The sequence below is a fragment of the Enhydra lutris genome, unplaced genomic scaffold (assembly GCF_002288905.1).
Source record: "Enhydra lutris kenyoni isolate GAN:26980312 unplaced genomic scaffold, ASM228890v2 scaffoldscaffold35, whole genome shotgun sequence".
Lineage (NCBI taxonomy): Eukaryota > Metazoa > Chordata > Mammalia > Carnivora > Mustelidae > Enhydra > Enhydra lutris.
The window spans coordinates 7666989-7683643 of NW_019154119.1; the positions used below are offsets into that span (position 1 = coordinate 7666989).

At 42.1% G+C, this 16655-nt stretch overlaps 1 protein-coding gene across 5 annotated transcripts in view; it reads left to right on the forward strand.

The window, feature by feature from the left end:
- The first annotated feature begins 2328 nt into the window (after positions 1 to 2328).
- The window catches only part of LOC111154116 (pumilio RNA binding family member 2), a 101795-nt gene continuing 87468 nt past the window's right edge, over positions 2329 to 16655 (forward strand). For 4 of the 5 annotated variants that reach the window (XM_022513510.1, XM_022513511.1, XM_022513513.1 and 1 more), the window contains exon 1: positions 2329 to 2451. The gene's annotated coding sequence lies outside the window, so the exon portion shown is untranslated. Of the gene's footprint in view, positions 2452 to 4062; positions 4340 to 16655 lie in introns of those variants that run through there. The other variant, XM_022513512.1, reaches the window with a different exon arrangement.

A 16655-nucleotide genomic window follows, 5' to 3' on the forward strand; every position in this document is an offset into this window, starting at 1 on the left:
AGTGCTTACCTACTGTTAGCACCACTACCAAAGCTACAGTTGGGTGTCAAGCCTGGAATCACCACTACCAAAGCGGCTACCAAAGCTTACATCCTGTAAGCACTAAATAAATAGTAAGGATGGTTTTAACACAGCTTTTAGTTAGGACTCTTGGTTGTAATAGAAACTGACTTCATTTAGCTTAGGCAAAAAAAAAGCAGAATTTGTTAAATGATCCAGGAATGTGTTTCAGAATCCAAGGGTAGAAGCTGCTAGCAAGGTACAGGAAGAAAGGGCTCTCCTTTTCTCTCTCAACTCCAGTTTTCTTTATGGGTTCCTTGTCCACACTGTGGGAAAAATCAGCCCAGAGGTGCCAGGTTCAAGAGACTTCCCGGAGGGATACTGGGGTCTCTTAGTCCTAATTCCACATGGGGAGGGCTCTGATGGCTCCATCAGTTTTCACCTGGATTAGGCAACTGTACATAAAGACTCTTCAGCTGTTATCAGCCCAGTGGAAGGGGAAGAAGAAGGCAACATATGTGCATCTCAGTGTCTCCCATACTTACCTGATCATGAGACATTTCTTGAAGGAACATCTACTAGTATTGAATAGAACATACTCAGGAAATGCTGTTGTGGGTGATAGGAAGCAATGGAATGGTTAAAGGAGAGGCAAAAGAGCCAGGAATCAGATGTTCATTTTAGATAGCAGGGAGCAGAACTGACTAGACCAAACAAGACTGAACACAAGAAAGCAAATTAAGAGCTTGCTCTAGATATCCAGACCTGAGAAGCAAGGCTAGTATTAATGAGGATATACTAGGAAAAACCGTTTCCAGAAATATTTGGGAAGTGAAAATTCTATATGAGGAGAAATGTATAAGAGAAACAGACAAGGATGTATCAACGGACTAACTTGGGGTACTCAATCGGTTGTGGTATACCAACTGTTGAGCTAACACGAGAATTGGGCGATGGGTCTAAGTTGTTTTTGTTTGGTGCCAGGAAGAATATTCAGCTGGAAATATCTAGAAGCCTGAAATGTGGGCCACAGGTAAAAGTCTTGAGGCAGATTCAGATGTCACATGCTTTCAGTAATAATTAAAAACCGATAAGTTCAGGCATTCAACATATAATCTTTGAACACTACTATGGCCCAGGCCCTGGGGGACACACACACACACACACGCGCGTGCGCGTGCGCGCGCGTGGATAAAAGACTCATGGTCCTGCAAGCCCATCATGGAGCTTACAGTCGCCCAGGAAGAAAAATTACAAAGCACTCCTTTTCAGAACTACAGAATGTCAGAGAGTTGTGCCAACCATGGAGAACAACACAGTGCCGGTGCCCCTACCACATGACGGCTGTGTGACAGGGGCAGACTACGGTTGGGTCTCAAGCCTGGAATCATCACTACCAAAGCCACGGGGACAGGACGACAGCGCGGGTTCCGTCTCTAACTGCTGCGGTGGGGGATCGGGGTGCGGACCAGACAGTGCACTTGGCATGCGCGGGTGATGAAAAATAGGGCGGCGAGTGAGAATTACTAGCCCAGTAGAACGACCTGGGTCTCCTTTGTGTTTACCCCGGCCAAGCATTGCGGGCCGTAATGTGCTGAGCTGGGTCCACTTGCCCAAGAGGCAACTAGAATGACAGTCCACTTTAAGGGGTTCACTTTTCCACCCAAAATGCGTCTCCATCGTCTTGTTGCGGGGAGAGGGGGAGGATGAACCCTAAGGGCCTGGATTACTGCCCGGCTCCTGTGGGTGCCAGCACCCCAGAAGCGAAGCTCGAGGAGTACTGCACGGTCACAGGCAACTGACATCCGCACAGGCAGCGGCGGAGAACAATGAGCTACCAGGAAGGAAGCGGAGGGTAAGCGAATTCGGAAGTCGAGGCTGCACGCGGGAAGACAGAGGCGAACGCGGCGCTCGGCTACACCACGCCTGCGCCAGCCGAGGTCCCGCGCGCGTCCCCGCCTGGCGCAGCCGCCGAGCCTAGCACCAGCTGCGAGCCCGCAAGGTGAGGGCGGGGGAGCGCACGCCTAAGGGACGGCCGAAACGCTCGAGCGCAGAGAGCGTGCGCACGCGCAGAGCTCCCGCCGGCCGGCGCCAGAAGCGCGGGAGAAGCGACGGAAGCCACTGAGAAGAGCCGCACGTCGGTGAGTGCTCCCCCCCTCCCCTTTCTCCCGGAGTGCCTTGCGCGCGGCCGGTGGGCGGGGGGGGAGGGGAGGGGAGGCGGCGGTGGCAGCCATGTTGTTGTGAGTCTCTGTGTCTCACCCTCGGTACTTCGGTGGTTCGGAGGAGGAGGGGGAGGAGAAGGAGGAGGTGGGGTGGGGGGGAGGGAGGTAGGTGGAGAAAGAAGATCTTGCCGCCACCGAAGGCGGAGGAGGGAAGGACGGCCAAGAGCGACGCCGCCGTGTGCCCAACGGTCGGTGTCTCCGGCTGAGGCAGCGCGGCCGCAGCAGCCCCGTAAGTCAGTCCGCGTTTGCTCCCTCTCCCCGTGCTCTGGCGCCACAGAAGCTGGCTTCCCGGGCTTTGTGTGGCCTCTCGGCGGGAGCAGCTCGCAGGGCGGGAGGGCGGACGGGCCTGGGGGAACCGAGGGCAGCTGCGGCCTGGGGCCCGGGCCCCGCTCGCACAATGCGGGGGGAGGGGTGCCGGAAGGGGGTGTGCGCCCGGCGCGGGGGAGGGTGCTGGGCTCTCCCGCTTCCTTTCCTCCCCCACGCCACTGCCTTGCGGCGCTGGGGGGCCCACCGCAGTAGTCCTGGGTTTCTCCGCGCTTGGGGTTAGGGACCGAGCTGTCCGTTCAGCCCACGGTCGTTAAGAGGGGTGAGGCCGGTAGATCCAGAGAAGTGTGCGAGTTGGAAGTGGGCGAAGAGGAAGGAGTGGGTTTATGAAAACAAATGTGGGAATTCTTGGGGGCCCGAGTGTGTCCAGGAAAAGCTTTCGGCAGACAGGTGTGGATATGAAAGAAACAGCGACTTGGGTTAGTTAGACTCGTTAGGTGCTATTATTAAGGAATGTTACGTTACTGGAACAGGCTTTGACACTCAGATATATAAACTAAAATGAAAGGAAAGATTAGAGGCTTCAGACATTTTAGCAGTAGTTTGTTTGGGCCAAATTTGCGGATAATTGTTCAAAGTTTTATCCCAAACGCTTGTAAAAGTTAGGCTGCTTCTGAGAACAAGCTAGGGAAAACCCATATTTCTTAACTTAGTTTTTCATTCTAACACATATTTAAACATCATGAGGGTTAGTATTACGAGCATAGTAGGTGTAATAGACAGTAATGTCAGTTAAAATCAGGATTTCGGGTATTGTGAGATCTTAAGAAAAGTGGTTTTTGGGTTTTTTTCGGTAAAGGTTTTTAGAGAAAGCTTTATTCAAATGCTTTTAAACGCTTAAGAGAACTGTAATATTTGTAAAGGTATATCAAGAAAACAATTTTAATAAAGGGAGTTACCTAAGGATTTTAAAAGCTTGTTTACTGCTTAGATTTCGTGTTTAATAGGTGACTCACCATGTGACCTGGAGTATCGGAGGACAATTTAAGGAATTCTGGCTAGAAATCTTATTTAGAATACAATGACAAATATTTTTAATGGGCTTAAGTTTCTGTTCTTATTCTTTTAATACTTTTTTTTATAGAGGATTTGCTTCATCTGCACAGGCATAGTGAATAGTTGTTAATATTTCCCTTTGCATGAATGTCTTTTAAAGTTCAATTTTTGGTGAACTTTAGTTATTTAGAATTGTCTTTTGGTGTCCTGAAGGGCGGTTTTTGTACCCAGTAAAGGCTTACACTGATTTAAAAAATTAGTTGTATTTCAGAATCCTGGTTCTTAAGCTTTTTAAGTTCTTTTTTTTATTTGTACAAGTCTGGCTGTTAATCTTCAAGTTAAATTTGCTATTAACAAACTTGAACATCTTCAAGAAAATTGAAACTGTTTAATTTTTATACGTAGTTTTCTTAATTTGAGTGTAAAGTTCCCTTAGACGTTTTAATATTTAGTAAGGTTTCAGCTTAAAAGTATAAATTACTGCCATGTTTAAATTGGTCTTACAAGGTTGTCCACTTTAATAGACCAACTTTTCTTTGGCATTCCAAGCATATAAGTCAAACTATGCAGTCTCAACAAAGATAATACTAGGATTTTGTGTCCCTTAAACCTTCCATATTTGTTTATAAGTCCTCCTGGTGTTGAAATAATAATTTGTCTTCCTGTGTATGTACTTAGCAGGAGCAACTATGATCAGGGATTTGGGCCAGGTGTGACATCCAAAGCCAATCTGGCCAGTGACCAGATAGTCTTGCTTTTTATGGATATTGATAAGATCTTCATAATTTCAAGTGGAGGTTGGTTCCTGTCTCCTGGACTCAGGTTCTTTAAATTTGTTGGATTTCTAACAGAGCAAAATACTCGGTATTTTTTTTTTCATGTTCTTAAGATTTAGGATTATTTTAAATACCTGAATTTAATACCTGGCTTGAATTCATAGTTTGTGGCTGTTTTACTGGTAGGTGTGTGATTAATATAAAAATTGTACTAATTAATAAGTTGGTTTGTGATGTATTAGGTAGATTTCTTGCTATTTTTGAGAAGGTATTAAAAATAGTGTGGCTTGGCCCCTCTTGTCCCGCTTTTTTCACTCTAGCCTGATGAATTTGTAAGAAGGAACTGGTAAGAGTATGGCTTAGCCTCTTTCCTCTCTTTCTCTTTGGAAGTCTGCCCCCTGCAGAAAGGGCTTTGTTCTGCTTCTTGAGGCCGCCATGATAGACTGCCCCTTTTTGGAGGACCATCAGTTGACCAGTGCTATCTGTGACCAGTTTAGGATAATTAAGGGGCGTGGTGGTAGGAACCCCTTTGGGTTTAAATTAGTCATTTGATTGTAGCTTGGTCAGTAAAAGGAGAAACTTGAGTTGCTGTCAGTCTAGTTCTGTGTCTCTCACTTCTGAATTCTGATGTGGTGGAAAAAGTTTCCCTTCAAACCTCATTATTTAGGAGCTAATATTTTTTTAAGATTTTATTTATTTATTTGAGAGGGAGACAGAACATGAGCAGAGGGAAGAAGACAGAGGGAGAAGCAGACTCCACACTGAGCAGGGAGCCAGATGCCGGACTCGATCCTAGGACCCTAAGATCATGACCTGAGCCTAAGGCAGACGCTTAAGACCAACCCACTGAGCCACCCAGGTGCCCTAGAAGCTAATATTTTAATAATGATATTTATATTTAGGAACATAGATGGACCTTTTTCACTTAAAATGTATGGTTTCTGTAGTGGGAAAATGAATTTTTAGAGATTACTTTTGAAGCCTTTCCAATGAAACAGTATAGAAGTAGTACATAGGTAGGTTCATAGTAAATGCTTTTTTCTTCTCAGAGTTTCAGGTAGCGGTATGTTACCAGACAAAAGGTTAGTGTATTTTTTTCCTTAGTGACTTTTTTGTCCAACTCAAAAGATCAGCTTCTTTATAAATGAAAAGCTAAAACTTGTCTAATTAAACAGTGTCACCTTCTAGAGAGTCATTTTATTTATTTGTCAGAGAGAGCAAGCAAGCACAAGCAGGGGAAGTGGCAGACAGAGGAGCAGCTGGTTCCCCATTGAGAAAGGAGCCTGATGCTGGACTCAGTCTCAGGACTTTGGGATCACAACCTGAGCTGAAGGCAGATGCTGAACTGACTGAGCCACCCGTGCGTCCCAAGTCATTTAATTCTTAATGAAATTGTGGACTTTTTTGTCTTCCCTTGACTTTTTTTGTGGGGGGAGATTTTATTTATTAATTTGACAGAGGGATAGAGGGAGCTCAAGTAGCAGAGGGAGAGGGAGATGCAGGCTCCCCAACAAGCAGGGAGCCCAGTGCGGAACTGGGTCCCAGCCAAAGGCAGCAAAGGCAGATGCTTGACTGACTGAGCACCCAGGCACCCTTGTTGACCTTTTTTTTTTTTTTTTTTTTTTTTTTTAAATTTCATTTATTTATTTTGACAGAGAGAGATCACAAGTAGGCAGAAAGGCAGGCAGAGAGAGAAGGGGAAGCAGGCTCCCCACTGAGCAGAGAGCCTGAGACCCAGGGTCTCAGGTCCTGAGTCCCAGGACCCTGAGACCATGACCCGAGCTGAAGGCAGAGGCTTCAAGCCACTGAGCCACCCAGGCACCCCATGTTGACCTTTTTCTTAAATGAAGTTTTACTTGACTATTTCCTGGCTCCTTTCTGTATTTTTCTAAAGTGCTTTAAAGAATTTAAAAAGTATGGGCTGTTCAAGCACATTGGTAAAGTCATAGTTTCTTTAGTATATTTCACCTCTGCAAATGTAGCTACTGTAATCCCATCCATTTTTAGTTTACATATTATAGATTTTTACTTCTTATTCACTTACTATTTTCTTTTAGGGAGATAAAAGATGTTGGAGTAGAGTACTAGAAAAATGGAGTAGAGTACTAGAAAAACATACAAATGGGTACACCTTATGTTCATATCTCAGGATTTCGCTGTAACTGCCAAGCACAAAAAAGGGGAAGAAGTGTGAAGGGAAAGGGGTAGGTAGTACTTGGAATGTTAGAATACTTTGGACTGAAAATGGGATAGGGAAAGAAAAAAGGCAGTCATTATTGCTTACCTACGGTGAAAGGTAACATTTGAACCACAAAATTTGCATTCCAGGAAGGGATTTGGTGAAATTGACTATAAAATGACACCACAAAACCAAAAACAGAAGATAGATTTTTGTGATTTTTTTTTTTTTTTTTTTAACATACATTTATTTGAGAGAGTGAGAACACACAAGGTGGGGGGCGGGCAGAGAGAATCCTCAAGTGGACTCCCTGCTGAACATGGAGCCCAGTGTACTGCTCCATCCCAGGACCCTGAGGTCATGACCTGAGCCCAGATCAAGAGTCGGTGCTTCATCAACTGAGCCACTCAGGCACCCCAGATCTCTGTGATTTCTACTGTATCTGTCTCATATAAAGAGCTCTAGATCTCAAGGTGGTGATCTTGTGATTTTAGGCACTGGTTTTGAAAGACTTATTTAGGGATCAGTGGAATATTGTCTCAACTGTGTAAAATGCAACTGGTTTTATTCATTCAGACATTAAAAAAAGGTGAATAAGTAGTAGAAATAAGCTGACCTTAAGTATAGGTCTTTGCTAGGCAGTTAGATAAGGCAAATTGTAGGTAGAGAAAAATATGGATGGTTTTGTCTGATTTTGTTAAATACTAAAAATTATATTTTTAGTATTTAGGTAGGAGCCACTCGTGTTTTCCATTTTGGTGACCAGGTCATTTATTTCCATCTATTTAGTATCTGTCAGAACTTTGAAGTTTGAGTAAATGTAAAACATTAACTTTTCTGTAGTACAGTCTGAATCTTTACAATCTGATATAAATAAGATTTGAAATTTTGAGAAGATGATAGCTGAAGTTTTCCCTGGAGATGTTTTCTTGGACCACCTTGCAGTTGAAGTATAATAGATTGCTGAAAAGGGATCCAAGGGAAAGTATTAACGTCCCTTTGTTCACTCCTACACTAGTAGAAAGGGGAGTACTATGTCTAGGAACTTGTCAAAGATAAATTGTTTGCTAGTTTTTATTGTAAGTCTGGTTGAGAAATAGTCATGGATTATTATTTGAGGAATATTCAGTCCCATTTGTTACTCTGGATGTTCTAAGTTTTATTTTCTCATCAAGGTAGACTACCAGAAACTTGCACAATATTTTTGAGATTTGTAGGCCTTTGATGTGCCAGACTTTATTTTTTTTCTTTATCATTTTTTAAAAGATTAATTTATTTGAGAGAGAGAGAGACACCACAAGTAGGCAGAGAGGCATGCAGAGGGAGAGGAGTAAGCAGGCTCCCTGCTGAGCAGAGAGCCTAATGCCCAGCTTGATCCCAGAACCCTGAGATCACGACTTGAGCCGAAGGCAGAGGCTTAACCCACAGAGCCACCCAGGCACCCCCAGACTTTGTTTAGATATCGGTGGTACCAGGTCCTTGTTATTGAGTGTAAAAAAAAAAAAAAGACTTGGAGAAATGAACTTAGTCAAGGGATAGGTGAAATGGCTTCATCGAGAGGGATTAGTGTGGGTAGTGACCCTGATAGGGGAGAATGGCAGAACTTGACATGGAAGTAGGGAAAATTGAGAAGATATGACTGGACAGGGCGCCTCTTTGGCTTAGTAGGTTAGGCATCTATCAGCCTTCTGCTCAGGTTGTGATCCGGGGACCCTGGGATTAAGCCCAATGTAGGGTAGCCTGCTCAGTGGGAGCCTGCTTCTCTCTCGGCTTGTGCGCTCCCCCTGCTTATGTGCATGCACGCATTCTCCCCTCCCTCAAAAATTTCTATTTAGGGGCGCCTGGGTGACTCCTTTGGTTAAGCATCTGCCTCAGGCTCAGGTCATGATCTCAGGGGTGTGGGATCAGCCCCATCTTGGGCTCCACGCTCAGTGGGGGAGTCTGCTTCTCCCTCTCCCTCTTCGCGTCTCCACCCCTCGTGCTCTCTCTCTCTGCCTCAAATAAATAAAATCTTCAAAAAGATTTTTATTTAGGGGGAGCCTGAGTGGCTCAGTAGATTAAGCATCTAGTCTTGATCTCAGTTCAGGTCTTGATCTCAGGGTTGTTGTGAGTTCAGGCCCTGAGTTGGGCTCCATACTGAGCTTGGAGCCTACTTTAAAAAATTTTTTTTAGACTTAAATGCATATAAGTTTTATTTAAATTCTGCTTAGGAATATTTCTTCAGAGGCCCTTTTTTGGTAAATAATTTAGGTAGTCCTCAAAACTTAACAGATTTGGTTTCTCTTTTCAGACATTTGTTTGAAATGTCTGAATTTCTAGGCATTTGTTTTTTAAAGTTATTTATTTATTGTTAAGGCTTATTTATTTATTTGGCAGAGATAGAGAGTGCACAAGCAGGGGAAACCAGGCAGAGGGAGAAACAGACTCCCTGCTGAACAGGGAGCCTGATGCAGGACTCAATCCCAGGACCCTAAGATCAGGATTTGAACTGAAGGCAGACACTTAACCAACTGAGCCACACAGGCAACTCGGAAAAGATTTTTAGACTTCCAACATCTTTAAGAAACTGATTAGGTTAAAAAAGAAAGAAAGAAACTGGTTAGGTCATCTCGCTTCAAGTTATTGGGAAAAAATTAATCACCAGTTGAAGGCTTGTTCATGAATATTTGAGGGATTTTAAAAGTCACAACTCATACTTATGACCTAAAAGATTACTCTTATTTAATTGAGACGTTTGTACAGCTCATATATTTTTTTTCATAGACTATCCATAGTAGTCATCACAGACTGAACATATTCTAAAACTTAACTGTTGTAAGTTGTGGCTTTTCCTAGACAAAAGTTAAGGGAGTTGAAATGTTACATAATTTTTTTTTCTTTTTCTTAGAAATGACTAGAAATACTGCTCAAAATAACTTCTTTTGCGTTAACATATTTACAGAAGAAAGTTATGATAATACTGGATTAAAGTTAAGCAGTTTTAACTGTAGGACTTACTGTGTGAGAATGAATTCTGGAATGACCATGTGCTCAGCTTGCAAAAGAGCAAATGGATACCAGGGAGCAGCATATCTTCAGTGTATTGGACAGGGAACCTTATTTTAAAGAACATTGTGAATTGATGATTAGGGAAAACACTTTGGAAAATTGTGGTCTAAAGAAAAAAAGTACCGGACTCCAGGGTGACTCAGTCTATCTACTAAGTGTATTCTTTTTTTTTTTTTTTTTTTTTTTTTTTTTAAAAAAGATCTTACTTATTTGTCAGAGAGGGAGCGCGCATGGGAGCACAGGCAGACAGAGTAGCAGGCAGAGGGAGAAGCAGGCTCCCTGTGGAGTAAGGAGCCCGATGTGGGACTCCATCCCAGGAGGGTGGGATCATGACTCGAGCCGAAGGCATCGGCTCAACCATCCGAGCCACCCAGGCATCCCTCTACTAAGTGTTCTTAAGCTCAGGTCTTGGAAGTCCTGGGACTGAGTCCCTTATCAGGCTCTCTGATCAGTGGGGAGCCTGCTGCTCCCACTGCTTTTGTGCTTGCTCTCTCTCTTATAAGAAAAATGAAAACATTTAGAAAAAAAGAAATCTTAAAACTGCATTCAAGCCTGCTGCTTAGAATGGTTTTTATTTTTTCTCAGTTGTCTCAGACCATGCACTGAAATGACTTCCTCTAGTTCTGTTACATCCTTTTCTTTAGGCTATTTCTCCTTGGTGCTATACTGGTTCTGATTGATTATGTGTAACAATTGAAAATTACTAGATAACTATTTGAGCATTTGAGACAAGTCTTCACTTGTTGGGCATTCAACCTAGTACTAAAGTGAATTGAAAATAACACAGGATCACTTACTTGTACTTTATTCTGTGATAAAGCCTCTGAACTGTAGTGCATTTAAATAGTATTAATACAGGACCTTTAAAAAAAAAAAAACTTGGTTTTGCTAACTTTAGTGAGCATTACAACACAGAAAAAATGTAAAGATAAAGCCAGTAGTACCTCCTCTCCTATCAGAGTTCAATTCAGTGCTTATTTTGTCATAGTCCACACAGATACATAATTGTATTACTCCTTTCTTTTAAACAAAAATGGGTTCATATGATACAACTTAGGTGACTAGGTATTTTTATTTACTATCATAGACATTTTACTCTATTTGTACCTGTAACTTAAAACATTCAGTACGTAGATATTTATTTTGCTAAACCATTTTTCTGTTGAGTTTATGTTTTTATTTTTTATTTTTATTTTTCATTTAAATTCAGTTGATTAACATATAGTGTATTGCTAGTTTCAGAGGTATCTTGTTCAGTTCTTATTTTCTAACCACTGCAAGCAGTGCTGCAGTAAATGTTCTCTAGTTTATTCTTTTCATGTTGGTGGTGTTTATGTAAATTTAATTCCTGAGTTAGAAGATTTTATGTTGATTTTTTAAACAAGAAAATAGTCATTCATTATGGTAGATCATTAATACTCTAGAAAGCACTTATATTTTAATATCATATATTATTTCATTTATTTTTCATGATAATCCTGTGAGGGAGGCATATACTCATTTGCAAGTGGGGAAACAGGACCAGTGTTCAAGTGTTCTGAGTTCATTCACCTAGTTAAGGACAAACAAGGAACTATATTCTGATCTTTTGATTGAGATTCTTCTGTTACACCATGATGAATGATTCAGAACTTTTTTTTTTTTTTTAAAGATTTTATTTATTTATTTGACAGAGAGAAATCACAAGTAGGCAGAGAGAGAGGAGGAAGCAGGCTCCCCACCGAGCAGAAAGCCCGATGCGGGGCTCGAACCCAGGACCTGGGATCATGACCTGAGCCGAAGGCAGCGGCTTAACCCACTGAGCCACCCAGGCGCCCCTGATTCAGAACTTTTTATTTGGAAAAGCAATAGGGTGTTTGTGGATATATTCCTTAGCTCTGTAATGTGTAAGGGTCTCAGTCCTGTCTGTACAGGGAAGCATCATCTGGAGAACTTAAAAAAACAAAAAAACAAAAAACAGTAAAACTCTGCACCTGTTTCCCTGCCCAGACTAACTCAAATAAGTTTTATGTAAGTGGGAACTGAGTGTGCAGTTTTAAATCTTCTGCCTAGATTCTGATGCACTGAGGGTTTGAGAACCAGTGGCCTTAAAATTGGGGTGCTTCATGCCAAATCTTAATGTGATATATTTTACTGATGGTTAAGCCTTTAGGGCACAAAACTTAAAAAGTTAGCTTCTTTTAGTGGTTAATCTCATTTAGTCATAATTCGTTCACATTGCTGTTAGGAATGAAAACATAGAACTGGATGGAGTGGGGCGCCTGGGTGGCTCAGTGGGTTAAAGCCTCTGCCTTCGGCTCGGGTCATGATCCCAGGGTCCTGGGATCAAGCCCCACATCGGGCTCTCTGCTCAGCAAGGAGCCTGCTTCCCCCTCTCTCTGTGCCTGCCTCTCTGCCTACTTGCGATCTCTCTCTGTCAAATAAATAAATAAATCTTAAAAAAAAAAAAAAAGAACTGGATGGAGTATTTTGGCTTCTGTTGGGAATTGAGATCAGTGATAGTCTTGGGCAATAGGAGTAATGGAAAATTAAAAACAAAACAGCTCACTATGGGGTGTCTGGGTGGCTCAGTTGGTTGAGTGTCCAGCTCTTGGTTTCAGCTCAGGTTATGATCCTAGGGTCATGATGGAACAGAGCCTCCATGCTCAGCAGGAAGTCTGCTTAAGCTCCTCTCCTCCTGCCCTGCTTACACATGCACTTTCTCAAAGATCTTTTTTAAGATTTATTTGAGGCAGAGCGAGGGCAAGTGGAGGGAGGGGTAGAGGGAGAGAGAATTTCAAGTAGCCTCTGCACCGAGCATGGAGCCAAACATGGGACTCAATCCCAAGGCCCTGAGGTCATAACCTGAGCCAAAATCAAGTCAGGTGCTTAACCAACTGAGGCATCCAGGCATTCCCAAATAAATCTTTGAAAAACAAAATAAAAACCTAAAAAACAGTTCATGTTTTTTCTAAACTTTGCCAGTACTTACTCAGCAGAAACAATACTGTGAGATTTACTTTGAAAGCAAAAAATATGGGGGTGTCTTGGTGGCTCAGTTGGTTAGGCATCTGCCTTCTGCTCAGGTCAGTGATCTCAGGGTCCTGGAACAGAGCCCTGCATTGGGCTTTCTGCTCAGCAGCCAGTCTGCTTCTGCCTCTCTCTCTGTGATCTCTCTCACTTACACTCTCTCAAATAAATAATCTTAAAAAAAAAAGAAAAACTAGAAGTATGAAAGTCAAATACATTGAGGGGTTTAAAAGGTATGATTTGGTTGGTTCCTTTTTTTTTTTTTTTTTAACACTTTGAGGAATATATCAAAAGTGTAGGGTAGGACTAACTGAGATAAGTGGTTGGAAAACTAAGTACTAGCTCCATAAGTGCAGTGCCTTTAAATCAGGTGATGAGACAATATTTAGATCTACAAATATTCTGCTTTTTAATTTTTTTTATTTTTAAAGATTTAGTTTATTCATTTCACTGAGCCGGGGGTGGGGGGTGTACAAGCAGAGGGAGCAGCAGGCAGAGAGAGAGGGAGGGAGAAGCAGGCTCCCATGCAGGACTTCATTCTAGGATCTCGGAGCTGAGCTGAAGGCAGCCAACTTAACAAACTGAGCCACCCAGGGATCCCTAGATTTCTGCTTTTTTAAAACCCAACGTGTCATGAAGGTGTGGCTAGAGATATTAACTATAGTAGGTATTGGGTATGCATGTAAAGTCCTTTATACTTCTTAAAAAACCTTACAAGTTTACGAATAAGACCAGAATATTTTTCTTTTCTTTTCTTTCCTTTTTTTTTTTTTTTTTTCTTCCAGAATATTTTTCTTTTAAGTGATGGCCTAGTTTATGGGAAAGATGTTTTTCTGGTATGTTTCTTTATAAGTCATATATAGCTTATGTATATTTATTTGACACAGCGAAGGGGGCAGCACAAGCAGGAGGAGAAGCAGGCTCCCCGCTGAGCAAGAACCCCCCCCCCCCCCCACCATGCGGGGCTGGATCCCAGGACCCCGGGATCAGGACCCAAGCCCAGGATAGTCACTTCACCAGCTGAGCCACTCAGGTGCCCCATGTATAGGTGTACTTAAAAAATAGTTGATTGAGGGGCACCTGGGTGGCTCAGTGGGTTAAAGCCACTGCCTTCCGCTCAGGTCATGATCCCGGTGTCTTGGGATCAAGCCCCATATCAGGCTCTCTGTTCAGCAGGGAGCCTGGTTCCTCCTCTCTCTCTCTCTGCCTGCCTCTCTGCCTACTTGTGATCTCTGTCAAATAAATGAATGACATCTTTAAAAAAAAAAAAAAAAAAACTTTGATTGAGTTCTACCATGTATAAGGCCATTGATTTCCAAGCTCACTTGACAATAAGAACTAATGTGTTTAGTGATTTCCAGCATGTATATATTTAAGTATCTTCAAAGAGATAAGTAGTGAGTGGGACGTATTGAAGGAGTAAGTAACTCCTAAATAAATGTACAATAAAAACTTATACATTCCTTTTTCCTAGATGTGTTACTCATAACAGTTGTGTCACAGTTTCTGTTATCCTGTTTTTACAAAAGTTGAATGGTAGACTGCTTTTCACCTTGCCTTTTCACTTATGTCCTGGATTTTTTTTTCCCATATATGCCTAAATTTATCTCATGTTTTTAAATGGACTCATAGTTGATAATGTTATCAGTTTCCCTCCTTGTTACACAGTATCCTTAGTATTCTTCCTTTGATCCCCTCCCTCATTTCATGGAACACTGGCATGACCAGAATAGTTTGCATAATTGTGCTACATGTTTTTTCTATCCTAATTCTGATAATAGAGAAGTTTTAAAGTCTTAACAGGTGGGCGCCTGGGTGACTCAGTCGGTTAAGCGTGTGCCTGTGGCTCAGGTCATGATCCCAGGGTCTTTGGTATTGAGTCCTGCATCCAGATCTCTGCTCATGTGGGGATCCTGCTTCTCCCTCACCCTGCTGCTTCCCCTGTTTGTGCACTCGCTCGCTCGCTCACTCTCTCTGTCAAATGGATAAATAAAATTTAAAAAAAAGTCTTAACAGGTAATATGATGCTATTAGTACATTGAAAAAAACAAATTACATCCCATGGGAGTTAAGAAAAAGATTGTTTGGGGGCGCCTGGGTGGCTCATTTGGTTGGACGACTGCTTTCGGCTCAGGTCATCGAGTCCCACATCGGGCTCCCAGCTCCACGGGGAGTCTGCTTCTCCCTCTGACCTTCTCCTCGCTCATGCTCTCTCTCACTGCCTCTCTCTCAAATAAATAAATAAAATATTTAAAAAAAAAGAAAAAGAAAAAGATTGTTTGGAAGTAGGTTTTGATGGAGAAAGTGGCATTTGAGCCAAACTTTGAGTTTGTAGTATTTGCATATGAACAGATAAATGGTAAAGACCTGTCCAGGGGACTTGAATAGTAAGCAAAAGGAGATTGGGGTGGGGGGCTTTAAGAGAGTTGTATAATTAACATATAAGCTGACTTTCAGTTTATGCTTGGTTGATATGGAAAAGAACGTGGAACCCTTGGAGTCTTGACAGTGTAAAATCTGCCATTTTAGTAGTTTTGTCTATTAGGATATGGAAATTGGCCACAGTTACCTTACTTGGAAAGTTAAGAATACAGTATCTACTTTGCTGGATAGTGGTAAGAATCAGATATAATGTGCCTAGTACAATCTCTGGCATCACATGGAGTGTTAAATAAATTTTGTTCCCTGGGGGCACCTGGGTGGCTTTGGTTGAGCTTCTGACTCTTGATTTTGACTCATGTCATGATATTAGGGGTTGTGAGGTCAAGCCCCATGTTGGGTTCCACACTCAACAGGGAGTCTGCTTGAGATTCTCTCCCTCTCCCCACATATGCTTGCTCACTCAAGATTTTTAAATAAATCTTTAAAAAAAAATTGTTCTTTTTGGGGGATGGTATTTGCTAAAAATTAGTCCAAAGCTGTTTGTGTTCATTTGGAAATCAATTTGGGGGGGGGATTTCATTGGCCACTTGTCAAAAATATGGTTGAGAAAGTAATCAGTGATACTAAGTTTATACAATAACTTAGACCCGAAGTCAGTAAACCTTGTGGAGAGTAACTACCTTTGTAAGCTGCAGTTTATAAATGTTTTGTTCAAAAAAGGAGGACTGGTTTCAGATTGTACTTATCCCTCAGGGCCCAGCTTGAATACCACCTGCTTCACATGACCTTCTGTCGTATTGTTATATATAAATTTTTTTAAGCTTTATTATGGAACTGTTAAACACAGAAGAAGAATAATGCATTGCATCTTCAGGTGTCTATCACTGATATTCAACCTTATGTGAAATCTAATGTTTTACTTTTTGTAGAAGAGTATTTCAAAGCAACTCCCAGTCACCAGGCCAGTTTAACCTTAAATTCTCTGGGGCGCTGAATGGCTCAGTCGGTTAAACGTCCGACTCTTGCTCTCAGTCAGCTCAGGTCTTGATCTCAGGGTTGTGAGTTCAAGCCCCTCATTGGGCTCCACACTGGGTATGAAGAAAAAGATTATATTTCATATATATATTTGCATAAATTCTCTTACTAATGAGGACTCACTAAAATATACAATTTACGGGGGTTGGGTGGTTTAGTCTGTTGAGTGGCTGCCTTCTGCTCAGGTCCTGATCCTGGAGTCCTGGGGTTGAGTCCTGCATCACCCACTCTGCTCAGTGGGGAGTCTGCTTCTCCCTCTGTCCCTCACTCCCCTCTCATGCTCTCTCTCAGATAAAATCGGGTTTTTTTAAAACATTTTTTAAAAAGATTTTTTAAAGATTTTCTTAAATCTTTAAAAAAAATCTTAAAGATTTTTTTTTTTAAAGATTTTATTTATTGATTTGACTGAGAGAGATCCCAAGTAGGCAGAGAGGCAAGCAGAGAGGGAGGGGGAAGCAGGCTCCACACTGAGCAGAGGGCCCAATGTGGGGCTTGATCCCAGGACCCTGAGATTATGACCTGAGCTGAAGGCAGAGACTTAACCCACTGAGCCACCCAGGTGCCCCATAAATAAAATCTTAAAAAAAAAAAATGTAATTCTCTTGCGATTATTACCACTAACAAAATTCATGAATATTGTATATACTCATTCTGTATTTAGATTTCCCTGATTTTCTCAAAAGT